At 37.1% G+C, this 27,712-nt stretch overlaps 1 long non-coding RNA gene and 1 pseudogene across 1 annotated transcript in view; one reads left to right on the forward strand and one right to left on the reverse strand.

Moving 5' to 3' along the window:
• LOC147002936 (uncharacterized) overlaps nucleotides 1-27,712 on the reverse strand; it is an 802,987-nt gene that overhangs the window by 515,753 nt on the left and 259,522 nt on the right. The gene's annotated exons all lie outside the window — the stretch shown is intronic.
• On the forward strand, nucleotides 25,897-26,296 carry LOC110297989 (PDZ domain-containing protein 11 pseudogene; annotated as a pseudogene).

The following is a 27,712-nucleotide window of genomic DNA, read 5'->3' on the forward strand; positions in this document are numbered from 1 at the left end:
TGAGTGAGTGTTTCTCTGACTTGTTTACCAGCTCTTAGAACTCTTCGCATCTATTGGGTTGCTTTGTCCAGCCTTAATACAACAGTTTCTGCCTTGTCTTATTGTGTCTTGTTTTGTCGTTGTTTGGCTGTTTTCTCTTGGAAGCCTGCTCTTTTCTGAAGAGGAAATAGAGGGGGAGTGGATCTTGGGGTTACACGAGATGAATAGTATATGGGAGAAATGAAGGGATGAGAAATTGTGTCTGGAATGTTATGGTATGAGAAAATAATCTATCTTTCAATCTAAAAAAAGCATAGTCTTGCTAGTATATTCATTTTAGGCTCAATTCTCCACAGTCAATAAATTTATGCTGTCCACTGGTTTGTAGTCTTAGAGTACACCTGCTTTAGAAAATAATTGTAGATTATGAAAACTGAACTTCATCCTGTTTTTCTTGAGCAAGCAAATATCTCAAATTTCCATCCTCAATGTATTTTTTCCAAGTTTTTTCTCTGTAATACAGAAACTGTATTCTTTGTTACTTTCCCAAAAGATCTTTCCTTTTTCATTCTATGAAACCAAATTTCATCCCATACCATTTGTTATACCAATTCAATACTATTTTCTAATTCCATCCATGTAATCACAAAGTAATATGCATTTGTTTGCGTGTTGCTTTTGGCTTTAGACATTATCGTGCCACAGACATGGACACATTAAGCGACCAGTTAAAGAAACTACAACCTGGAATGTGAAGTGACTGAAGAATACCAAAACTTAGGTTGACATTTTAATAAACAAATGCATATTACAGTTGGGCTGTCTATAGCCATTGGGTAGCTTGAATAAAATCAATTCAGTATAGGTTTTTTTTCATTTTATTTATTGATTATTTATTACTTATTCACGTTACAGCCTGCTCACTGCCCACTATTACCCCCTCCCATAATCTTTCTTCCATTCTCTCCTCTAAGCAGGTGGCTATAGTCCAGGCAAAACTCCAGTGGAGTGATAGGAACATCAACACACCACAAAACTTTTGACCTAAAATGTATGCATGTCTAGAAGAAATCCAGGGATGGGGAAATGGAGTAGAGACTGAGGAAAAGGTGAACCAATATCCAGTCCAGCTTGAGACCTATCTCATGGGCAAGCACAAATCTCTGACACTATTAATGATACTCTATTATGCTTTCAGACAGGAACCAGCAGACTGAGACAGATGCAGAAGCCCACAGTCTAACAATGGATGGAGCTTTGGGATTCTTATGGAAGAGAGCAAGAAGAAGAATTGGGGCTTCTAAGGGGGAAGGAATCCACAGGAAGACCAACAGAATCAACTAACCTGGACCCTTGGGGCTCTCAGAAACTAAAACACCAACCAAAGAACATACACTGGCTGGACCTAGGCCTCACTGCACATATGTAGCAGATGTACACCTTGGTCTTCATGTGGTTACCAAGCAACTGGAGCAGGGTCTATTCTGTAAGCTTTTGTCATTCCGTGGGATATGTTCTTCTAGTTTGGCTGCCTATCTGGACTAGGTGGAAGAAGATGTGCATAGCCTCAGAGACACTTGATGTGCGAGGGTTGTGGATACCCAGCATAGTTTTATAATAAGCCAAACTGAAAGGAAATAATAAGAGAGTTGCTAATTTGACCAATGTCTTTGCTCAGTCATTCAGTATAGCCAGTGAAATGAACATGCCTCTAGCATGCTGGTGATTTATTCTTTCTAAATAAACCACAGCAGCAAACGCTGTCTCTGGGATAGTCACATGTGAACCTTTACAGGTGGTTGGTATACCTGGTGATTCCAATTATACCATGCCTGGGTATTTAACCAAAAGACATCAAGCTAACATAGCACAGAAATAACTGTCTATCAGTGTTCATTTCAATGTTGTACATAAGTTACTTACAGGGGCAACCTAAGTCTCCAATAACAGAAGAACAACTGTAAAAAATGTTATAGATACAAAAGTGAATGTTTTTCAGCTCAAATTAATGAAGTCATGTTGTTTGAGGGAAAGTAGACAAAAGTATAAATAATCCCAATAAGTTAATAAAGCTAGAATCTGAAAATTAATACTCATTTTTCTATTATTAGTTCTTCCTGGATTTTAGAGTCACATAAAATCATGCATTCATGCACATTCAAACACATACACAAATATCCATATCTACATCTATATCTATATGTCATTTCTCTCTCTCACTCTCATATATATATGAGAGAGAGAATATAATATATATTATATATTATATATTATATATATAGTATTATATATTATATATATAGTATATAATATAAGTAGAAGTAAAATTATATCAGGAAACAAGAATGATTGGTTGAAAGGAGAAATAAAAGAGTATATGAGGGAAAGAAAAGAGAGAGTATGTTCAACATACAATGTGGACCAGTTATATCTACATTTTAAAAGTCAACTATGTCCTCTCAAAGCTATTTGCAGGAAAATTCTGCATTGAAAATCCAACAGTGTTCAGATTCTACTGCACTTGTGCCAGATACCAAGTGACTGATCATTTATACAGAAATAGAGGACATTCTTTTCTCCCCTGACACCACACCCCTTCTCAAAGCGTTTAATGTATGACTCTTCACTTAGCCAGCTTATCTCCTCCCTTTCCCTCCACCCCTGTTTGTCATGTCTCATATTTTTAATTCAAGCAGACATATCTGATAAAGGCCCATCAAAACTGCAACAATTCATACATTGTCTTCCAGTTCTCATCACACATTAGTGACACATACAGATATGTCTTTGACTAGTCTGCTCTCTCTTTTAAACCCCTCATATTTTACTGCACACAAAGAAATGAGAGACAAAGGCTCATCAGAGACATCATTAGGCTACATTTATCTACTTTGAACTTCCTTTGTCTCCTATTAGTTTTTAAAATTGTCCCAGTCCCTGCACATCTAGCTAGAATTCTTTCTTTCCATTTGTTCTTTTCATCTGCTCCTAAAATAACAGAGCTACTTGGTGATTTTATTTATTTATTCGTTTATTCATTTATTTATGTATTTATTTGTTTGTCTTGCATTTCTACTGGTGTATCTCTAAACAATCTTTTAGGGACTTGGATTCAAAGGGAAAGTGTTTTAATTAAAATGTTAAGTGCAACCTGTCTTTATGTTTATTATGTGTGAAACATTCATGTTTCATACGGTTTCACTAGCAGTCTCTGAGCATTGTTATGCAATGATTATCCCCAATGCCAAGCTATCAACAGGAGTATTTTGAGATAAATAATGTGTTTGCAAGGCAACTGTGGTAGTGTGTGTTGTTTTGGAAGATGTTGGAATTTCTATTGCTATTCTGGTCAGGACTAAGCCAGTTTTTCTCTGCCTATTGGAAAATTGCAATAATTTTCTCAGTGATTGCAAATAGAATTGGCCCTCTTCTCAGAGCCCTCACCAAATGAGATATTGTCACCTAATATTTTTGATGACCCATCCTATTTTATGTATCTCTTTATTCATTCAACCAATCATATAGCAATTCATGTGACAACTTTAAATGTGATCTAAGACAGAGAACTCTTACATAATCCTCCCCAAAAAATCATACACACACACAAACACACAGAAAACTTAATGCTAAGAAAAATATATATGATAACCTATCAACATGACTTTATGGGACCAAAATTAGGTAGATATTTGCATTTTCCTTTCTTTTTGATATGTGAAGTGTGATGTGTTTATCTTTAATGTAGCAAGCAAGGAAAACTACAATATATTTCAAAAGATCATCTCAAAAGTAATGGATAAAATTAGGGGTGGTGACCATATGGGAACTTAAAAGTGATAGTTCTGAAAAAACTATTATTTAGTTTTATAAACTCCTATCCCCACTTCAAATCCAAGGAGTAGCAATATAAGTGGGAGGCAATGGGGTAAAGAATTGCAGAGGAAACTTTACAATTTCCCTTTTGAGGGAACTTTACTCAATCTAGGAAACTGAGCTAGCACTATATCCTGCTTAGTTTGTATTATGAGATTGGCACAATAGAGTCAACTTCAAAGAATGAGTCTCAATGGAAGGATTGGCCATGATCCAATTGGTCTGTGGCCATGTCTGGAGGGTGAGGAGGATTGTTGAGTGTTGCTTGATAGGAGAAGGCCCAGACAACTGTGGCCTGTGTCACACTTAGGCAGAGGGTCCTGAGTTGTATAAGAAAGCTGACATAATATGGGGGGGAAAAAGCCAGTAAATAATTTTGCTACATGTATTCTTCTTCAGTTCCTGCCATCTTCCCTCAGTGATTGACTGGACCTGAGAAGGTAAGCCAATTAAATTCCCCAAGTTGCTTTTGATCTTAGTACTTCTTATAACAAAGGAAAACAACCTAGAATGCTATGCATGCCAAGTGACTTCTTATCCCAAGAAGTAGTTTTGGTAAGTTGGAAATGTGCTCAATGAGCACAGCCAAGCAAAGTACTATATCATGTCTTGTCTATTATCAGACAATGAAAACAAAAGTTTAATATCCTGTAAAAATTTTTATGAGCTTTATGACTATATCGGATTTCTGGTAACTACTCAATTTTGCATATACTTTCCTGAATGCTACATTTTGAAAGGTGACAATATTCAGAATTTGTAATAATTACCATTCCTAGTTCTGTTTCATACAGTCCACAAGTCTTTGTATACACAAAATGCTTATGGCAATTTTAAATACTGCTGAAAATTTTGGTTAATTTTATATTTCTGCTAATAAATGACATTTGAAAATAGGTGTCACATATACCTTAATTCTCCCAGTTTTCTAATGAAGAAACAGCCAGTCTAACAGTGAAGGCAAAGGGATGGAGACAGCATGATGTTTCTTGGACTCAATCTTAGACAATGTATGGTTGTTCTTTTTGCTGAATATTTGGGGATAGCTCATATATGCATTCAGAGAAGAGAATTTCACTGATTTTGTTTGGTAGTTTTATGAACAATAGGAGAGTTAATGAGGTAATAGGAGATAAAAAAAAATCCCCTCTAAACGACAGGGCACCTGCACACCGATTATTTTACAAATTAATTTCCCTGTTTAGAGCCACCTATAGAATCTGTTTGTTATTATAAAAAAGACATAATAATGAAGAAAATAATCTTGATTAGAATCTACTCTGTGACACCAAGAAACTTGCTTAGCTTACTCAGTCTTATCAGTAAACAGAGGAAATGGCATCTAGACTCTTATTAGAAACTGAAATCACTTATTGTCAGGTCTGAAAGAAACTCAACTGGCTATTTGTGGCAGAGTTAGCTTACCAAAAAGGCAAGCTGTGTACCAGGCTCCCTCAGAAACATACAACTACGTCTGGCATTTCGTAGCTCTTCTTAGACCCGTCCCCTACCCTAAACTTCTTCAGTTCACAGACGTTCCTTTTTTTTTTTCCAGCTTCTCATTTCCCATACAACCCCACCATCTTGGTTCTGCACTGTTGTGGTCCCCTCTTTCTAGGTCCTCTCTTTCTTGACCCATTCTCTCTGTCTCCTTCTCCTATACTCTTTTTGCTCTCCTCTCTCTCTCTCTCTCTCTGTCCACATAGCTATCTCATCTTTTTTTTTAATTTATTTTTTATTAGGTATTTTCCTCGTTTACATTTTCAATGCTATCCCAAAAGTCCCCCATACCCACGCCCCCCAATCCCCTACCCACCCACTCCCCCTTTTTGGCCCTGGGGTTCCCCTGTACTGGGGCATATAAAGTTTGCAAGTCCAATGGGCCTCTCTTTGCAGTGATGGCCGACTAGGCCATATTTTGATACATATGCAGCTAGAGACAAGAGCTCCGGGGTACTGGTTAGTTCATATTGTTGTTCCACCTATAGGGTTGCAGTTCCCTTTAGCTCCTTGGGTACTTTCTCTATCTCCTCCATTGGGGGCCGTGTGATCCATCCAATAGCTGACTGTGATCATCCACTTCTGTGTTTGCTAGGCCCCTTGGATCACTATCTCATCTTGTGGCTGGGTTCCAGTGTGCTGGCCACGTTCTCTCATCTCTGTACTCTGCCAGATGCCTCTGGCCATATTCTCCCTTATATCTACAATAAGAACCTCCTCTTAGTGTAGAATAGTCATATCCTCAGTTTATATACTTATAGTAAACTCTTAACAATGCTCATATGAGTTTATTTTCTTATCGTAATAATTAGCTCCACTATAATCATGCATTCACACACGTACACAAACATTAGGTATTTAACGGAAGGGTTTATGATAACACTTGACTATTAGCTTTAAAATACTTTGCAAAACCCTCTCTGGTTTTGCTCAACAGACTCTGGAAGAATAGTCTAGAGTATAGTCATTTTTCACAAATTGTACAAGTGAATCATTCACAAAATGAATACGCTTCTTTTAGGATCTTGATCTGGAAAGGGTAATTTTAATGATATTAAATAGTTCATAACATTGGGGTATTCATTGACAGGATTATTTTCTGTTTATTTCCTTGGGGTCCCTGTCTGGCTATACTCTCTAGCTTCTCTTGTAGTAACAAGTTTCCATGAGAGACTATCCCTCAGACTGCTCCATACAAGTATTTGTCCTCTGCCACTCAGCCTACACTGCCCCCCAATTTTGTTGTCTAAAAAGAGAGAGTGCCTCTGGTGGAGGTTTAGGAATTACAAATTGCAGTTTGCAGATGCCTACAATCTTAGATATATGTGTCCCTGGTCTAGGTTTTGAGAATAGATAGATGCCTGTTCAAGAACACCCATCACCTGGGTAATGAATAAAGCCTCCCAGGTGTTAGTCCATGATATCACCTTTTGTGGGGGGAGGGGCGTCGAGACAGGGTTTCTCTGTATAGCCCTGGATATCCTGGAATTCACTTTGTAGACCAGGCTGGCCTCGAACTCAGAAATCCGCCTGCCTCTGCCTCTGGAGTGCTGGGATTAAAGGCATGCGCCATCACGCCCGGCCTGTGATATCATCTTTATCACAAGCATTTTGCACAGTTCTTTATGAAAAGTAACCACAAAGTTATTCTCCTTTCTGACCAGTTAACAAATACTTCATTCATGATCTAGAACCAGAGTCATCTCCATGATTGATCTCTGAAACACTGAAACTGAAATGAGGCCATTGTAGTCTAACCCTTGATTACCATGGATTTCTTTTTACCTCTTCCTCCAACAGTCTGATATATTTAGATCTACTTAAACAAGATAGATATTGTATTGTTCTATCACACTTGCTTTGATTTACGTGTGTAATAAATGTTTCTTTTTGTCTGTTTTAGTTTTGTTGTTTTTTCCTATGATGACATTTTTATTTATTATTCTCTTATATATTACATCTTGACCACACTTTCTCCTCTCTCTCCCCCTCCCAGTGCCTCTCCTCCACATACCCTGTCCTCCAGATCCACTACTCTTTAGTTTCCCTTCAGAATCGAGCAGTTTAACCAAGCCAACCAAACCTGCCATATCAATTTTAACTAAGACTAGGCATATCCCTTCATACTAAAGCTAGAAGAGAAAACATAGTAGGAGGAGAGGGGACCCAAATACAGGCAAAGGGACAGAGATAGCTCCTAACCTTTTGCTACCAATGTTAGGAGTACCACAAGAAGACCAAGGTACACAATCGTAACATAACATCCAGAGAGCCGAGGTCAGACTCACGACTGCTTCCTGATTGTTGGTTAGTCTCTGTGAGCTCCTCATATGAGGCCAGGTTAGTTGATTATGTGGATTTTCCAATGAACTGATTCTTAATGATACTCTACCATACTCATAGACAAGAGCCTAGCACAATCATAATCAGAGAGGCTCCCTCCAGTTTTTTAAATAAAAAGGAAGGAAAATATTGGACAGACCAAGGGTACAAACCACAGTATACTGTAGCTAGGTCAAGTCAGAGCCCCAATCAAATGCAGTTAGTCAGAAGTTCAAAATTAATTGTTAGAACCAGAATGAACCTTACCAACTGAGGTCATCTTACCTCTCTGGATTTCTCACCTGTAATCAGGGAGAGAATACTATCTAGAGTTAGCTATTGCCATTGGACAAGTATTTTTGTTATCATTCCGGAAAAGATGTGTGCCTATGAAGCTCCAAAAAGGAAGTCCGTGTTTCAGACTTTTGTGAAGAGGCATTAAACCAGCAACAAAAGCAGGAAGACCAACATTCATCCAAAAAGCTGGACACAGCTGGACATGGTTATAATCCCAGCACTGTCAGGAAGAATATGCAGATTGGAAGAGCTCGCTGCCCAGTTAGCTTAGCAGAAGCATTGAGCAGTTATATGTGAGACCCTGGTATCAAACAAGAAAACGAGCAGAGAACAACAAAGAAAGACATATGGTGTGCTGCTCTGGCTTTATTATGCGTAGAAATATGTGCTGTACACAAAACCACACATTCATATGTATGTCCTACACATTCCTTCACACAGAGACTGTGAAACAAGAGCTAGCTAGTTCATAAGTCTGAACCCTCAAAGTAATGGAAAAAAGTAAGTATGATCTCATATGCTTCTAAACCTAGCACTGGAAAAGAGGTGACCGAAGTATATTGTGTTTCGTAGTACTGGCTAAGTAGTCTAGCTTACTCCATACATTCCAGGAATGTAAGAGGCCCTGTCTCAAAAATAATGTAGATTCTACCTGACAAATAACATTTTGGGTTGTCCTCAAGTGTCTGCATATATCTATATATGCATATGCACCAATATATACATGTGTATCTGAATTACATGAGCCATATGATATGTATACACTTACATGTTCCCCATGGTCTATGGTTTGTTTTAGAATAATAAAATAAACTTATAATAAAAAAGAGCATATCTAAGCAATTACTCATCCACAGCCCTAAACAGATTTTGTTAATATCATGTTGACTTTTATATGTCTAGAATATAGCTTTGCTTTTGCAATGAAACTTGTGCCTAGAGCATAAAAGAACAAATAAAGGATACACACACACACACACACACACACACACACACACATGAAATAACTGACAGTCAGATTTTCACTGAATCAGAATAAAATAAGTGTACATGACATAATCATGGTTTGCTGCTGAAATAACCTTGGTGATGGTAGCATAATTTGACATCCAAATAAAGATATTGAAACTGGAAAAAAAAAAGCTGGTGTTTCAAAAGAGTGAACTGTGTGATTAAGCAGTGTAAGTGTTGTTTAACTATCAGCCTCACGAATCATTTAGAAGGCATTTAGCACATGAAATAGAAAAAGATTGAAAAAGAGAAAATGCTCCAAGAAAGGAAAAACAAAGCTGATTTTGAACTGAATAACTTCTCAGGGAAAATAGAAAAGACACATCTGTAGTTATTGCCTCTGCTTGTAAATCTTTCTGTTCATTTCTTTCCTTATAAAAAAATAACAAGAAAAATAAAGCTGCCCCATTATCAAGCAAAGGTTTAAAATCAGAAATTCTACTCAATATGCATTATTAGCTTTCCCTTCTTCTGCATTATAAAAGACGCTAAGAATTCTGGATAAGAATCAGAGGAGCATCTACCCTTCAGAGAGGTTCAGAACAGAAGGCCAGTTTAGACTGCTGAATATCAGAGCTAAGCAAATCCCTTCAGCTAAACAGAAGTGATGTGAAATGTCATCTCTATGACAACAAGCCATGCCTTACTTAATTGCACGGAGCCTCAGTTTCCCTAGTCATAAAAGATAACAACATACAGTAGTTATGATTTACCAAATTTGACAGTTTGGCTTTGCACTATACTCCTGAAAAAACATGCCTTACCTTTGGCCCAAAGTGAACAGCAAGCTCATAAGGTCAAATCTGTGTAAATAGGTCAGCAGTGGCATTTGTGGCAGTTCATTTGTGTTTGATTTCTCTTTTATGTTCTCTTTAGTTATTTTCCTTTCTCTGCTAGTTGTCACGTGAATACAGTGGGTTGGGGGGGGGTTGTTTCTTTGTTTGTTTTATTACTTCTCTGGTATGATATGCTAAACACTAACAAGTAAGCTTCCCAATACATCCTAACTTTTTAAATTTATTTACATTTCAAATGATATTCATTTTCCTGATTTCCCTATCCCATCTCCCCTCCTCCTGCCTCTCTGAGGGTGCTCCCCTCCCACCCATCAACTCCCACCACACTGCCCTGGCATTCCTCTACACTGGGGCTTCGAGCCTTCAGAGGACCACTGGCTTTCCTCTCATTGATGCCAGATAAGGCCATCCTCTGCCTCGTATGCAGCTGGATTCATGGGTCCCTTCATGTGTAAGCTTTGGTTGGTGGTTTAGTTCCTGGGAGCTCTAGGGCGTCTGGTTGTTTGATGTTGTTCTTCCTATGGGGTTTCATACTTATTCAGCTCCTACTTTTTTTTTAATTGGATATTTTCTTTATTTACATTTCAAATGTTATTCCCTCTCCAGGTCTCCCCTCCAGAGTTCCCTTATCCCATCCTTCTTCCCTCTTCCCCTCCCCTGCCTATGATAGAGTACTTCCCCACCCACCCACCCACTCACCCACCCACTCCTGCCTTCCCACCCTGGCATTTCCATACACTGGGGCATCGAACCCCCACAGGACTAAGGACTGCTCCTCCCCATGCTATCCAACAGCTCTTACTCTTTATGGGTTTTATTTATTCATGAGCAATTTTAAAGCCTCTTCTGTATGTCTGGCATTGATCTAGTTACTGGTGATATACTGGAAACCCAGCAGGACATACTTTGTGTCCTTGAGCAGCCCATTGTATATCTGTGGGGGGAAGAATGGGCAGACAGATGACAGAAAATAAATGAACCAGAATTAAATAGGATAATGTGATAGAAAGTGACCATGTGAGTGTATGAGATTGCACTATTGGAGTTGGACACTGGATAAACATTTCCTGTGATCTAAAATAAATGAAGAAGGTAGACATAAAGAATAAGGTAGTGTGGACCATGTATAGCAGTAGTAATCTTAGCATTGTTAAGAAACTAAGGGAATCTGTTTAAATAAAGCAAAAGGAGACAAAAGGAAGTGGGTGTTCATAAAACCAGAGAGGTAGCCATGCAGTATGTGTTATGTTGGGGGCAGTCTCAAATCCAAGATAAGGTGTTAAGGGTGTATGATCAGTGTAATAGTTAAAGGTTTTACTTACACTGAGTCCCTTACTTTCTTGATGATGTTAAGATTGATACTGTTATACGTAGTCCACAATACTTTCTTCTTTATGCCAACAAACAAACACACACCCAAGATACCCCCATCAAAATCTAATTCTAAAATGAAGATACATACAACAAATGTCCTAAAGATAAAAATCTTTGTATCTATGCAGAGGAGTGAGTGGCCCCTTGTGTTATGCACAAGGTCCCACAAAACCCTACCACCAAGAACTTGACGGCACATGCAGCATCCTCTCTTCCCTCCCTCTTTGCTTGCTCCACCTTACAGCATTGTGGACACCTCTTCTCCTCGTTCACCTGGGTTGTCTATCCTTTCAGTGACTAGCAACAGTTTATATTGACTTACTTTTCAGCTATAGACACAGATGCTATTCTTTGGGCTATTTCACAGTAGGAAGTACACAAAAATCTATAACAAACAAAACAACAACAACCACAACAACCTAACCAAATAACTAACCAACCAAACAACAACAAAACCCACCAGAACTTTTGATGCTGAACTCTTTCCTGTGAGCCTAGAAACACATCACCAGTAAATGCATTGTAAATATTAACTGGTTGGTCTTTTTCACTTTCCTTGAAAGTATATATAGGATGTTTGGTCATCATTCATGCCATGCTCACGAGAAATGTACACTCTGTGACAAAAGTGAACAGGTTTTTGTTTTGTTTTGTTTTCCTCAAATAATAGGAAAGATCCATGATAAAAATGGAATTGATTTAAATAAGATTGTTCTTATGTTAATAGCTAAACCCTGTAAAGGACCGACTTTACTTAAAGGGGTAAACTTGAAGCTACTTTTCTTCTTGTGTTTAAAAAGTTCAACTGTGGTCCCTGAGAGGAACACATGGTCAGAATATGAGATACCAACTGGCCCAGATAGACAGCTAGTAAGAAAATCAGTTCTTCAATTCTACAAATGAAAGTAAATACATTCTGTCAATACCTCACAACCTCACGAGACAGTATTGAGTTCCAGAAAGAAAAATAACCCAGCCAACACCTTGCCCGCAGCCTAGAAACACAGTGGTACAGGAGTCAGCTTCAATACCTTGAAGTCTAGAGCACTAATACCTGTAGTTTAAAGCTGCTCAGTTCATGGAAACAGGTTATACAACATCATAAAACTATTACAAATACGGACATAATTCTGCATCTGTATCATCAGTTGCTTCAGGGGTATTGTTATATTCTCTGTGATCCCATCTCCCTTGTATGTAGTACAGTGCTTTCACAGGGCCATTGTTTTTTTGTTTTGTTTTGTTTTGTTTTGTTTTGTTTTGTTTTTTGCTGTTGTTGTTGTTGTTGTTGGGTATTTTGTTTTGTTTTGTTTTGTTGCTGTTGTTTTGTTTTACTAAATACTGTTGGCCTAGTCTTTTCTATGCATGTCTTACTTCAACTATGTTCTGGTAGATTATGCCAAGAGCTTTAGTCCATTTAGACTGTCCTAGCATTAACCAGGAGTGCTTTAAAGAACAGAAATCCATTTCTCATTGGTGGATGCTCCAACACCCAAGATCAAGATTTCAGCACATCTGGTATTTTGGAGAAGACTTGCTTGTGGTTCATGACATTTTGCCTGTTTTTTTTTTTTTCCACATAGCAGAAAAATAAACTACTCTAGAGTCTCCATTTTAATCCATCCATTCATTCAATCATTAAATTATTATTTATATTTATAATTGTTGTATACACAATGTGTTTTGGAGACAGGGTTGGTAAGTCGACCACAATACACATGTGGAAGTCAGAGGACATTCTGTCGATTTAGCTTTCTTCTTCCATCTTTATATGTGTTCTTGGAATCAAACTCAAATTGTGTGGCTTGCTCAGCATCACTGTTAACCATCGAGACACAGAATCCATCTTTCAGGAAATAATTTCTTTCAGAGTAATCCTGGTCTTTTGACTATCTGAAGGTTCCTTTTCCTATATTATATATTGGTAGTTAGGGTTTGCTATTTGCATTTTGAGGGGATAGCACACAGTAAGGAGTATTGTGACACATTCAATCATTTACTTAGTCAGATCTTTCTATCAGGATTGTTCTTTGTTCTTAAATTCTCATTTGAGAAACTCCACTAATTGGGCTGCAGCTGGAGCTTATTTGTAGAATGCTTGTTCTCCTGTATAAAGTTGCAAATTTGAGTATTAGTGCCAAGCTATAAAGTAAGCAGAGTGGTGCCTACTTGAAATATAAGCACCTTGGAAACAGAGGCAAGAAGTTAAAAAATATAGAGTCTTCTTCAGGAACATAGTGTTTGAAGCCAATCTAGGTGGGCTGGGCAGGGGGAAGAAAGAAAGAAAGAGAGAGAGAGAGAGAGAGAGAGAGAGAGAGAGAGAGAGAGAGAGAGAGAGAGAGAGAGAGAGAGAGAATATCCCTGATTCCCTGACTTATACTTGTAATTCTCACTCATGGACACCTTCCCCATGAAATCAAGTTGGATTAGAGTTGTGATAAATTTTCCACACCCTTTTAGCAGCTCCTCTGTTCATCCTTATGTTGAATGCTCCTTGTTTACAGCTGTTTATAACAGTGGCCATGTCTTCTTCAGTAACAACAAATACACTGAATCCTCATTAAATTCAGATCATATTTTTTGCAAGTTTGCAAATTGTTAAGATGTATATACACTTTGAAATTCAAGCTTATGGAAATTACACTGCCATTCTTGAATAGGAGCATGTACACAGTGGCATAAACAAACAAAACAAACAAACAAACAAAAATACTCCAAACAAACAAACAAACAAACAAACAAAAAACAGACAAAAAAATCAAATTGAGTTCCTCTACTCACATTCACAGATGAGGAAGGTGACAAAATCATCCTATTTCAGCATGTGGTGTAAAACATGGTTATATATAGTTTGGCTTCTTTTATATAAGATTTAACTGTTTAAAATGGCCTCAAGAGGACTGGTAAGAGAGCTCAGTTAGTGAAGTACTTGACTTATAAGCAAGAGGACCTGAGCCTGGTCCCCAGAACTCACATAAAAACCAGATCATGGTGCCTTTTGCTGATAATCCTAGTACTGATGGGCGAGATAGGACAATTCTTGGGACTGCTTAGATAGCAACCTATTGTCTAAATAAGCTCTAGAAACCAGGGAGAGACCTTAACTCTAATAAGATGGACAGCTCCTGATATCTGGCCTACACGTTCACATACACAATTATCACACACACACACATACACACACACTCCTATACACATGTGCTCCTACACAAATATATACCCTTCTGTATACATGATACAATTATTTAAGAGTTGCCTCCAAGTACACTTTATGCATTATCTAGTATTATGTACACATAAGAGGACTATTATATGACTTGAAAGCATGTATGCTAACCGCACATTACTGTAACAGAGTCAATGTGAGGCAACTGATCACACATACTAATAAAGTCCCATTCAACAGAACAATATACATTACAGATCTCTAGGACACTGGGTTGAACCTGTGGATTCTCACAGGAGCTTCTACTTGGAATTCTCCTAGGAAGGATGGTTCTGCATTTGCTGATTCAGTCAACACTTAACAATAATAAGTGTATTTTTGTTTCTGAAACAACTCCTCAATTTTTTTTGTTTTCTATATCATTACCTTATTTTCTGTCCTTTCATATCCATTAAGGATTAATGAGTCATTTCAACATAATAGACATTAATGAAAGCAAAGTTAAATAGAAGATAAATTATACATTTCCTGGAGAATCACACAATCTAAAATTGAATAATAGTGTGTGTTGAATGCTACAGTACAGTAGAAAGGTACAAGAAATAGAGAAGTTCACCTCTCCATGTGTACTATAAAACACATACTTACTGTACTCACATTCATACATGAATAAACACACACATCAATGTAAAAGAGTTGTTTGTGAATCTAATAATAAAATCCAAAGGAAAAGGAAAGATATTAACAATGGTATTTCTGAGTGAGTAAATGACAGTAATGATTCTGTTTTCTGTTTATTTCAATTTCAAAAACAGTCAAATGCTTATTGCAATGAAATACCATGCATTACAATTTGCATCAATGCAAAACATATATTGTATTCACTTTATTCTTCTCATGATACATTCTTGCTTCTTCAAGGATCTTTACTTTGCTGAGATGCGGGTGACAGATGTTTTCCCTTTTTGCTGTAAAGGATGGACATTCTGAGCCTTTTCAACAGCAGAAAATGTATAAGAGTCTCTACAAATTCACCCTTTAAAATCAGCTTGGAAGCTGCCCTCGGAAGGGTTCACTTAGGCTGCAATTACCCATCGCAGGTCTAATTGCCCATCTGCATGCACAATTTAGAACAGCACCGTTGAAATTTAGTTCCAGGCTCTCCACCACTAATTTTCTCCCTTGAAATTGACATTTCAAAGAACATCAGGTGGCTAAAACTACAGATTTGTTATTTATTGCAATAAGCAGAGAACTTTTCTCCTCTTCAGGTTGAAGTTTTCATTAAAAAAAAAAATTAAAAGATGAAAGGGAAAAGACAAGAACACAAGGCCTCTGCCTCATTCTCCCCCCCCACCCCCGCCCCATCCAAGGAGTAGACTGCTGTGAGATCTTTTGGAATACAATCAGCTATACAGTTAGCATGACTATTTTTGCTATCTTCTAAGGCTATGCCTCTGTATATAAACAATTCTAACTTTCTATATAAAGAATAGAAAAATGCACTGACAGGGGTAAGGAGGTAGGGGACATCTTCAGGAAGAGACAGAAACCTGGGACAATGGAGGTACCCAAGAATCAAATGGGGTGTCCTTAGTTGTGAATCACAGTGTTGGCATTCCTTTTAAGCTCTAGAAACAGGCAAGTAGGTCTGGCTTGCAATTAAATAGACAGTTTGGCCTCTTTCTGACTCTCTCTGATTTTCTGTTACTTTTCTCTCTTTGACCTCCTTCTATCTCTCTCCCCTTTCCCCTCTCCCCTCTCTCTCCAGGTGTTCCAGCCAGGGTCTCTCATTCTTCCTGTTCCTGTCCCTGTCCCTGTCCATGTCCCTGTCCCTCCCCCCCGCCCCTGTCCTTCTCAGTGTCTTCTTTTTTTCTACCTCTACTCCTTCTCAACTCCCTTTTCCATGTCCCAAAATAAATTATGTCAGGTACCTCTGAGGAAGGGATATCTCAGCATGGGCCCGATGAGATACCCCCTCCCACCATACCGCACTCTACAAAGCATATCTTTGACTCTACAAAACCTATCAGTGACCTTATAAAACACATCACACAGCATTGGGGATATGGAACCTGTTGTCAATCAGGAACCCAAATGAGGCCAAAGAGACACCAGCCCACCTACAAAATTCTCTACCCAAAATGTATCCTGTCCACAAGAAATACAGGGGTGGAGGATGCAGCAGAGGCTGAGAAAAGGGCCAACCAACACTTGAGACCCAGCCCATGGGCAAGCACCAATTCCTAACACTATTAATTATATTCTGTTATGTCTACAGGCAGGAGACTAGCATGGCTGTCCTGAGAGGCTCTACCCAGTAGATGACACAGACAGATTCAGACACCCACTGCCAAACAGTTGATGGAGCTTGGGGCTCTTTTTCTGTTGTTTTGTTTTGTTTTTTTCAAGACAGGGTTTCTCTGTGTAGTCCTGGCTATCCTGAAACTCACTCTGTAGACCAGGCTTTCCTCGAACTCAGAAATCTGTCTGCTTCTACCTCCCAAGTGCTGGGATTAAAGGTGTGTGCCACCATGCCCGGCTTGCCTGGGGGCTCTTATGGAAGAACAGAGGGAAAAATTGCAGCCTCTAAGGGAATAGGAACTCAACAAGAAGACCAACAGAATTAACTAATCTGAACACTTGGGATGCTCAGAGTCTGAACCAACAACCAAAAAACATATAGAGGCTGGACTTAGACCTCCCAACTCATATGTAGTATATGCACAGCTTGCTCTTCATATGGGTCCCGAACAACTAGAGCAGGGTCTATCCCAAACTCTGTTGCCTGTCCATGTGATCATCTAGCTAGGCTCTCTTGTCTGGCCTTAGTGGGAGAGGATGCACCTAGCCTCACAGAGACTTGATGTGCAAGGGTCAGAGGCAAAGCCAACAGGGAAGCCACTCAAAGGAGGAGTTAGGGTTATGTAAGGGGTGACTGGGAGGGGGCAGTGAGCAGGATATAAAGTAAATAGGAAATCATAATAATAATAATAATAATAATAATAATAATAATAATAATAATAGAACAGCGTGCACGAGAGAGAGAGAGAGAATGGTGATAAACACCTCTAATGAGAAGTTTCTAAATGAAGACTTATAAGAAATAGAAATAAGTGTGTGTAGTGTGTCTTTAACATCAGTCTTGGAATTCCTGTCTTTATCCTTTTGTTTTGTTTTAATCCACAGAGTTAAATTGTCTCAATTCATGACCAAAAAGAAAGATTACCTAAAAAACCTGAGTCATCATTCTTGCCAAGTCAATTTTGTGGAAATCAATTGTAGAATTGGAAACAGACACTAGAGGATTTGATAGATGCCAATCTTTGGGTTCATAAAAGCATTAGCCATGACTCTATCCATGGATAAAAAAATATTGTGTGTCTAATCACTGAAAATTATTGTAGAAATCTATGTGCCTATGTGAACAAATATAAAACACAAAGCAAGCAAACAAGGAGGCCCTTGGTAACTCACTATTTACACAGAGGTGTTAAACTTCTCTGTGTATCATTGAGGCATGGGAGATATTGTTGTTATTAGTTTTAGCTGTGAGCTTGGGAAAGATACACCTGCACAGTAGTTGGCCTGGATATTGGAACAGAGCATGTAGGTTCCTGTGGAGCAGCATAGGTGTATAATGTAGTAACAGCCTGATGAATTCTTTTTAGCAATGGAACAAAGGACATTATATAACAAGATACTCAGTAACAGATTGATGGAAATAGTGAGCATTCAGTGACAGCAAAGAGCACAAATCTCAGCAACAAGTATTAGATGCTACCTGCTGGCACTAGGAACTTTTTGGTTGGTGAAAATTCGGACTTTGCTAAGTAAATAACTCCCAAAACATTGTGTCTATTAGTTACAGATGTAGAGGTAGAGAAAGAATGCTTAAGGGACTAAAGATAGCCCCAAATAAAATTAGGCAACATTTTAAACTCTATGCAGTAACTAAAGTCATAGTCAGTAAACTTTGTAGAGGGTTAAGTGGAAAGTGCAAGTGCTTTTCAGTGGAAATTTTCCACGGAAGAAGGCAAATTCAGTAGGATTTAAATGGCTCTATAAGTTCCAAACTGTCAGAATGAATACCAGCAATTTTCAGCCCTCTCGCTACTTACCAGATCAGAAATAAGGACAAAAAAAAAAAAAAAGAGAGAGAGAGAAATAAGGATGACTCGGATTAGAGGATTAGAGGCAGAAAGAAAGGTGGAAAGGCAGAACTTCAGGCAGGAAAGAAGGAAGTGAGGAAAGCAAGGAAGGGGGAAGTTGGGATGGGAAGAGCTAGGAAAGGGTTCATGTGGTTCTGGGAATTCAGGCTTATATATTTGCTGGTGTTTCTGCTCTCCTGTTCAAAAGCATTACAAATACTTTAAATGACTGAACTAGTGTTGCCATTTGTTAGGATGCTTTTCAATGTTCCTTATGAATGTTCATGTTTGCCTGTAAGTAGGCTTGGTGTGCTTAGTATACACTTATATGTTTATGTACTTTCTATACCAATATCCATGGTGACTGGCTGCACAAATAATTTATATTTCCATCAAATGAGACAAAGGCCTCTTTTCGGCCTTCTCACCAGCACTGACCCTTTTCCCTAATGATTGCCATTCTGACAGGGGTAAGGCAAGGTAGAACTTTAATATAGTTTTGTTTTGCTTTTACCAGATGCTTAAGACTTGTGAGCAGTTTTGACCGAGTTTTCTCACTCCTATGTTTATACCCAGAAGAATCCAAGTCAGCACTTGTCTAACATACCGAGTTTGTTAGAGTTTCATTCATAAGACCATGTCCCTGTTACATAACTGTTTTTATGTTTTCTAGAACTATTATTATTATTGCTGTTGTTACAGTTTATGTTTATCTTGGTAATAAAATCCTAGTATTGAGATACCTTGATTGAACCCTCTTCTTTGAAAAGAAAATTGGCCAGTGTATAGCCAGGAGTTATTATCTTCATGTAGCCTAGTCAAAGACCACTTACTGCTCTCAGTTAGATGTCAATTAGTTCTGCCAAGGTGTCACTTGCTAATTACAGTTGTGGCTCACAACAGCTTATTGCAAAGCTTCCAACTGACTGAGTTCCCAGGAAAATGAGGGTCCTCAGGTGCTTCAGGGAGTTTAGGCACACACCTTCACTAACCACTGCTGGAGAAATGTCTTAGATTCTTGGCACCTATTTACAAGTCTATGGAACTTTTGTGACCTTTCATAATATCGGCATGCCTGTTTTATTAGAACATGTTTATCTCATGGCTCTGAAGATATGCACATCAACATGAATGTCACTTTGAAAAGTGTAACATTGGAAAAATATATGCTGTTCTAAAGTAGACAATATTGAAGGGGTAAAAAACTTCAATATCTGAACACCCTTAGCTATAATAATAGAAACCCAAGCAATAGGAAGTCCTATTTACTGTTAAACAGTATTGTCTTACACTCCACTCAAGGAAATTTAGAAGTTACCTGAGCAATATAGGCTCACAAGATGACAGGATTTGTTATTATAAATCTAGGTTGGGATCAATGTCAAATATTCTCTTCATAAATAACAATGAAAAACATATTTCACATTTACATTTGGTATAAATAAGCATTTACCATAATTTCATGAAATAATAGTTCACTACATATGACCAAATGTACGCTATTCTAATCTAATTTATTCTCTAAATATACTAGTCAGACACCCTAAGCTATTGCACAACCCAGGAGTTTAAGGATACCACATGAGAAAATGCTATGATGTTTCATGCAAATGCATAGTTTCTAAAGCGGTTGACCCACATGTGAATTGCATTGAACCAGATAATAATGTGCAGCTGTCATTCTAGATACTAGGAACTGGATGTAGGGGGATCAGAAATAAATGTCATTCTTGGCTATATACTGCATTTGAGGCAAACATAGGCAATGTGAGACCTTGCCAAAAAATGAAATACTACATGTCCTAGAAATAGTCTATATGTGGGTAGAATAATATTTAGAGTCATTTAGTTGTTTTTGCTAATAGTAGGCAAAATATATACATCTCCTCTTGAATAATCTCCTTTGAATACAATACACTTATCAACAAAACTTGAATTTGAACAGTTTATGGCAACATCATAATTTGTCATTTTAAACACATTTCATTTCTAATGTAACCACCATTTTGTATTTACTTTTTTCTTTGAATGTGTGTGTGTGTGTGTGTGTGTGTGTGTGTGTGTATGGTATATGTGTATGCATCCATGTGTGCAGGAATACAAATGGAGATCAGAGGTTGATTCTTGCTGTCTTCCTTACTTGCTCTCTACCATATTTTTGTTTTTTGAAACAGGGTCTCATATGGAACCTGAAGCTCTCTGATTGGTTAGATTGTCTGGGTAGTGAGCCCAATGAAACCAGCTGTCTCTATTCTTCCAGCTTCTGGGTTACAAATATATGAAACACTTGGCTTTTATGTGGGTGATGGGGATCTCAGGATTTTTCTAGCAAGCATTTACTGATTGAGTTGTTTCTCTACTCCCTAAAATATTTATTTTAATTAAAAAAAACATGTAAGCAAAGGGGACAAAAAATTTAAAACATAAATTCTAGTCTGTTAAACACACATATACATGAATACACACACATACATATAGTAAAACACAAAATTTTATTCTTTTTGTAATCGTGTACTTTAGCAATAACTCTTCATAACAACTTGATACATAAACTTCAAGCTCTGATTATGTAAACATATACCAGTGTGTGCACATTAGAGAAAGACGTTCATGACCTATGCATGTATTCTTTGTTGAATACAACCAAACGGAGTTATAATTTGAATTTGTCATAATATAATATTGCAGCATTGGTGGAGCTAACTCTATTCACATTTTGTCAGAAACAGGTTGCTAGCCTCTTAAATTGATATCACACATAAAATATTTGTCAGCAGGGCAGTAGGTAATTTTCCTAAGAATTTTCACCATTGATACAATGTTATGAAGTGATGGCTAAACCCATGCATATTTATAAATTTTCCTAAGATAGGTTTAAAAATGTGGATTAGCATTACATTTTAAAATTAAGATAGAATATACTTTAACCAATTTATATTTCTTCTAATATATGAAAATTACCATTTCCCAGATCTTTTGTTAGCCATCTTATGTATGGCTAAAATAATATACATTTAAATCTTTTTGTGAATTTTATGACACAATAATAATGATTCATCAGTTTTAAGCTTTATATAAAATTTTATTAATATATACAACATAAGAGATATTGTGGTATTGTGATATGTATATACACTATTTAGTGGTGAAATCAGAATAAACACTTTTCACCTCACCAGCTATAATGTGTCACGTTTATAATGCCAGCACTCTTGAAGCAAAGACAGGAGGATGACAATTATCTAGATTACCCTGCCTAACTATTGACTTTCCACCTCAAATTACCACAGACTTTTTATTTCTATAATAAAACGTGGTTATTTCTATAAGAACGACCCTCATAGGGCCCTGTAGTTGAATAATTGGTCCTCAATTCATGGAATTATTGGGGAAGGATTAGGAGATGTACTCTTATTGAAGACTTCCTCTCACCTCTCTCCCCCCTCCGTGTGTGTGTGTGTGTGTGTGTGTGTGTGTTTTCAAGATTGTTTATCAAGATGTGAAGCCTCAGTTCCTGCTCTCAGGCCATGCCTGCTTGCCTGCTGCTATGGTTCGTGCCATGATGTTCATGAACTCTTAACACTCTGAAGCTAAAAGGCACAAATGAACTCTGTCTTATATATATTATTACCACAATAGAAAAATAAACACATCTCCCTAAACATCTATCATCCCTTTAGGACTAAAATATTTAAGATGCCTTTTGCCTTTTTGCTAAAATGCATAGTAGGTTATTTGTATAACCTCTATTATGCTGTAGGACAGTGAACTTCTTAAATATAACAGTACTCCTTGACTAATCCTTCCTTATTCATCCATCCATCCATCCATTCATCCATCCATCTATCCATCCATCCATTTGAACTTGACTCTCCTGCCTCTGATTGCCATAATCTATTCACAAAATCTACAAGATCATTGTTAATTTTTCACTTGTTGATAAGACCACTCTCTCATATTCTGTACTAACCATTATTTAAGTTTATGTTCTCCTGTATTTATGACAAATTTTCATGACTTAGGTCTCATTTTCTTTTTCCATTAACTTGTATACATGTTTCCATTTTCTACATGGATACTTACTTTAAAGAAAATAGAAGAAAACTACTGCTTATATTAAAGCTATTTTATGTTCTTGCTTCTTCTCTCTCTCTCTCTCTCTCTCTCTCTCTCTCTCTCTCTCTCTCTCTCTCTCTCTGTGTGTGTGTGTGTGTGTGTGTTTGTAAAAGGAAGGGATAAGAAAGGTTAATGGGAGTGGGACTTCAATAAAACACATTACAGATATGAATGAGAGTATAAAATCATAATTAAATTAATAATTTTAAAGTTACAAAATATTCCTCTAGCTTAAAAAAGAACTTTTATAGTGTTGTATTTTTTAATATGGCACTCAATACTTTTGTGTAACAGGTTCCAATTAAATAATGCATGTGCTAGAAAATTACCTATCACATACTTCACATTTATTTTCATATTTACAGAAATAATAATATCTTACAGTTTTATTAATCTCATTTGTAGCTATAGCTGTAGTTCATGATATATATTAACTATGTGTATATTTTTGTTTTTTTAAATCCTCTTAGATTCGTTAGGTTCCTTATTATTATTTTTAAGACAACCATATTTTACTTTTATTTGCTCAAATGTAGTTAGAGAATATACTTATTTTAAACTCTAGTAGCCCTTTCCTTATGGGCTTCTTTTGCCTCTTAACTTCTGAGGTAAATTTTACATTACTAATTTTTAACAGTTCTCAAAAAAGATGAAACAATTTCAAACTAACAAAAGTTACCAGTATGATTATGAACTGTGATTTTTGTCCATTTATAAAGGGATCATACCTGAATAAGTTAATCAAGGTGAAGAATTACGTACTTCTAGACTTACCTACTAAACCATGAATATCATCTTAGTCAGTCTGCTCTCCCACCACACCTACCTGGGGAATTCACAGAGCAGGGATGGGTATAGTAACTGTAGCTGCAGAATGAATGCTAACAGGGATAAACAGCAGTCTTTCCTTAGAAATTAACCTTCCATATACTCTCTGAAATAGTCTATATACCTTCACGCCTTCTGAAAGACTTTCCCAGAGATGCTGAAAAATGCTGCTTTCCAATTGGATCCCTCTCAAACAGGGGAGTACAGGTAGTTTAGAGTTAAAGTTGAGAAAAATGCAGGACAGAGGAGGACCATTTTGCTTTCTTTCATGCTGCACACAATATGGCTGTGCCTTACTGAGGATTCTAGAAAATGTGTTTGGTATGTTATTTTACATCCATTTCTAAAGAAGTTTAGGCACATGCTTTATGCTAAGCAGTCCAAAAGAGCACAGAGTGGTAGTGAGGGACAGTGAATCCTGAGTTCACACTGTGTCCTGAAAATGGATTTACTCAGCAATGCTGTATATTGACAACAGGGTGCAAGAGGAGGTTCGAATGAGAAATGGAGGATTACCAAAAAGTGGAACCATGAGGGAACTATATACAAGCATCCACAATACTGTTGACAGGATCCACCATAGATGGGTGGTTTTACAGACTCCAGTAACAACAATTAGTTAAAGCAGTAATTACAACTTATAAGTCACCGCTTGTTGCTCAACTCCAATGATGCCAATCACTCTATCTCTATTCCTTTGTCTTTTGACACCATCCTGTTAATTGGAAAAGAAAAAAGGAAATGACCATATCTTTGTTATTATCTTAGTCTGATATATTTTCTCAGTGTGTCCAATAGAAAGGGTTTCCACTTTATCTAAATAACAAATCATCTAGTATATTGTATGTGTTCAGCCTGCATCCATGGAAGCAGAGGCTGTGACCCACAGCTTCATCATTTGTTAAATTACAATGATTTAAATTGGGGTTAGGTGAGTGATAACCACTGACTAATAAGAAAGCATGTTATTACTCCCCATTCCAGAGCAGTTTACAGTGGAATCTTTCAAAAATAATATCACTTCTGACCAAGAACGGGATTGCTGAGGTACATAAAAGAAATGATAACATGTAATTACATCAGGTGGGCAAGAATAAATGTAGAAGTAGTAGTTTTATTAAAATGTTTATTAGATGCAGTCATTACTCAAATGTCAGCCTGGAGATAGCAGCTGTGCTAGAGGGAGAAAAGCCAGAGCATGGGAAGATATGCAGTACTTGAATTCCAGGTAGAAATACCTATTATTTGAGTTATAGCTCATGATAGAAAGAATGTATGGGCTGCGACCTCAACCCAGATCAGATGTGAAGCTTCTTGCTTTCTAATTATACTCTCAGGACTCTAATTTTCTCATCTAACTAGAATAAATAGTTTAGAGGGATATTAAAAAGAACTTTAGTATTAGTAAAGAATGTTATAGATGGCTTAACAGACACAAATCTTTCTAGATCAAGAAAAAATACCAAGGATGGGATCATTGGCTGTAATTATTTAATTGAGAACTATGAATGAAGCAATGTGGAAAAAAGTCAAACTTGATAGAACATAATGATTACTACCAGTATAAATCCCCTTATTGGTTTAGCCACAAATATGTTTGATTCCCATTCGATGTCTGTGCAATATTTTGAGAAATGTAAGAAAAGATAGGAGGGATTTCAGCATAAATGTTTCAGAGTCCGAGCTTTGTGTACTCTGAGTGAGCCCTATGCTTTCAATATTCTAAAACTTGTGTCTTTACTGCGTGAAAGTTTCTTCTGTGGCAGCATGCATTCCTTGTAATTTAGTGGCAAATGCCCTTATGCATCTTTCTACATTTGAACACCTTTCTTCACTTCCCATAAAGATGATATATCTTGTTTAAGGCATGCTACTTGTGCTGAAATCATTCTGTTATCAATCTTTATCATTCATACTTTATTACAAATATATCGTGACTGTGTGCCTAACACAGAAATTTCTCATGGAAATGATTTTTAAAAAATCTCAATCTGTCATGTTGATGTCAAGAGAACAGTTGGCTGACTAAATTTTGACTATTCATCCAGATGTTAATATTAATCAGCCATGGCTGTGTGGATGTACATCCATGTGCCACTTACTGACTTTATATACTTAGACATTTTGTTTGAATATACACAAATTTCTCTGATTGTTATCTACAGATTAAATTAAAATCACTACTAATAGTGCCATCTTGTGTCTGAAATTAAAAATCAAGATAGTATGTGGAGGATAGAATTTTAAAATTGTTTTATTAATTAAATTTGCTCTTAGATAACTTTACACATGTACTCAGTGGATCCTGACAGATTTTTACCTCCTACCCTCTTCTATTTCCTTGCCATCCCAGTCCTCAGTTTAAGATGAAAAATAAAATTTAAAAAAAAAACCTATAAACTTTTTCTTTCAAAGTCAAGCATGTGGTGGCTGATATCTGAGGCACCACTGAGGAAAGACTATTTGCCCGGCTTTGTCTGAAATGGACAGCTGGAATCCTTATGACTTCTCAGTGATTTTCCTGTGTGCCTATGAAAATCCTCCAGCATGGATGGATTCCTCCACATGAGAGAGAGTACCACCCAGACTACAATGATTTGACCCAGTATCTGCACTTAATTGTCACACTGAAGATGCTTCTTAGTGCTCAGTTGGGTTTAACAATTGAGGAGCAAAGGCCTCCCAGCGAGGAATCTTCATCTCCAAGATGATTCCAAATTCTGATGCAAAACAAGGAGGACCTCAAGAAGGGGGACCAAGTTTTCCCTGTGAATGATAAGGATTTCCAAGTAATCAAAGCCAGCAAAGCTGTTGAAATCTAGAAGACAGCACAAGAAATCAGCATTTAGATGTGGGTCTTTCCCTACAATTATCATCTATAAAAAGTGTGGATTCTAAAATAAAGATTTGCAGTCCATTGCCCTCCATGTGGAACCTTCCAGGGCAAGCTAACTAGAGCTCCAAAAAGCTTGGGGAAAAGTCAGGAAATTCTATTCTCCACACCCTCCAGGCTTGTGAATGGGCAGGATGGGAAGACAGTTTATCAGTTGTATTATATATAAACTGTACTGTACTGGGTGTTCCCTAGTTTGCTAAGTGAGTTTCATTCTGAAAAAGGAGGAAGATAATGAGCTCTAGATGTTTGTATCCTGTGGGAGAAGTAACTGGCATTTACTAGGTACCTTAGATTGGCCATTTATTCAGCTTATTATTTTATTCATAGAAGTCAGTAGGAAAAAAAAAAGAATCTAGGGTACCTTCCATCTGATTCACCTGGCCATGCCATCTAGTCCTTGTAAATATATATACCCTGGAGTTTCATACACTTGGAAGACTCCAAGAAGACATTGGTTTTGCCCCGTTTTCCTCATCCATGCCACTCCCCAAGTAAAAACAAAATACAAATTAAAAAATGAAGCATGTGAGAGTTTAGGAAGGTCATGATTAATTAATTAATTAATTAATTAATTAATTGTTCATTTGTTTATTTGATGCAACTGAGTCTAGTGGGTATTTCAGCTGATGCTAAAATGTAAAATTTATTTTTTTTGACTTGATTCTTTAAAAAAATTACATTCTCTAGAGAGTTCACTTCTGATGATAAAAGCAATATAATCAGCTTTGGTTTTTGTTTAAAGCAAAATATGAATATAGTGTAGCTTTTATTATTTACTTTATTATGACAGTTAAGTATACAATGGTATATTTAAAGACCTCAAAACACACCTAGCTAATGAAAATTTGCACAAATATTGTAGGTTTCTACTATTAATAAGTATCAGAGACAATTAAATTAAATAATGCATTTTAAATTCTAATAGTGGATTAATGTAAGAGAAGTGACTCAAGATATCTTCCCCCAAATGTTTAAATTCACGGTACATTCAAGACATAAATCCACATTTGTTTTCAGAATTGCTCATCCCATAATTCTCAATACTGAGTGGAGCTCTAACACTGAGCTACCTTCTCAGCCCTGGAAAATACATTTAATTATCTCTATTCTGAGAATCCATAATTATAATCTGCTCAACATTTAAAATTCTGGATAACATACAAATATGCAAACAATACTTAAGTAAGTCATGTTTTTCTGGTGGTAGAGTAATGCCAAACCTCTAAAGGGGTGAAAAGGGGTAGTAGCAAAGAGGATGACTCCTGGCAACCTGTGGCATACCAGGAACATCGCAAATGCTCTTGCTCTGTGCTTTAACTTAGGAAAGATTGCTGTGCAGCCTCTCCATTGAATGTGCTATATTAGCATTGCTTCCAATATCTACCATGTCCATCTCCTTTGC

Source organism: Mus caroli, unplaced genomic scaffold, assembly GCF_978045245.1.
Source record: "Mus caroli unplaced genomic scaffold, Mus_caroli_1 scaffold_8, whole genome shotgun sequence".
In the NCBI taxonomy this organism is placed as follows: Eukaryota; Metazoa; Chordata; class Mammalia; order Rodentia; family Muridae; genus Mus; species Mus caroli.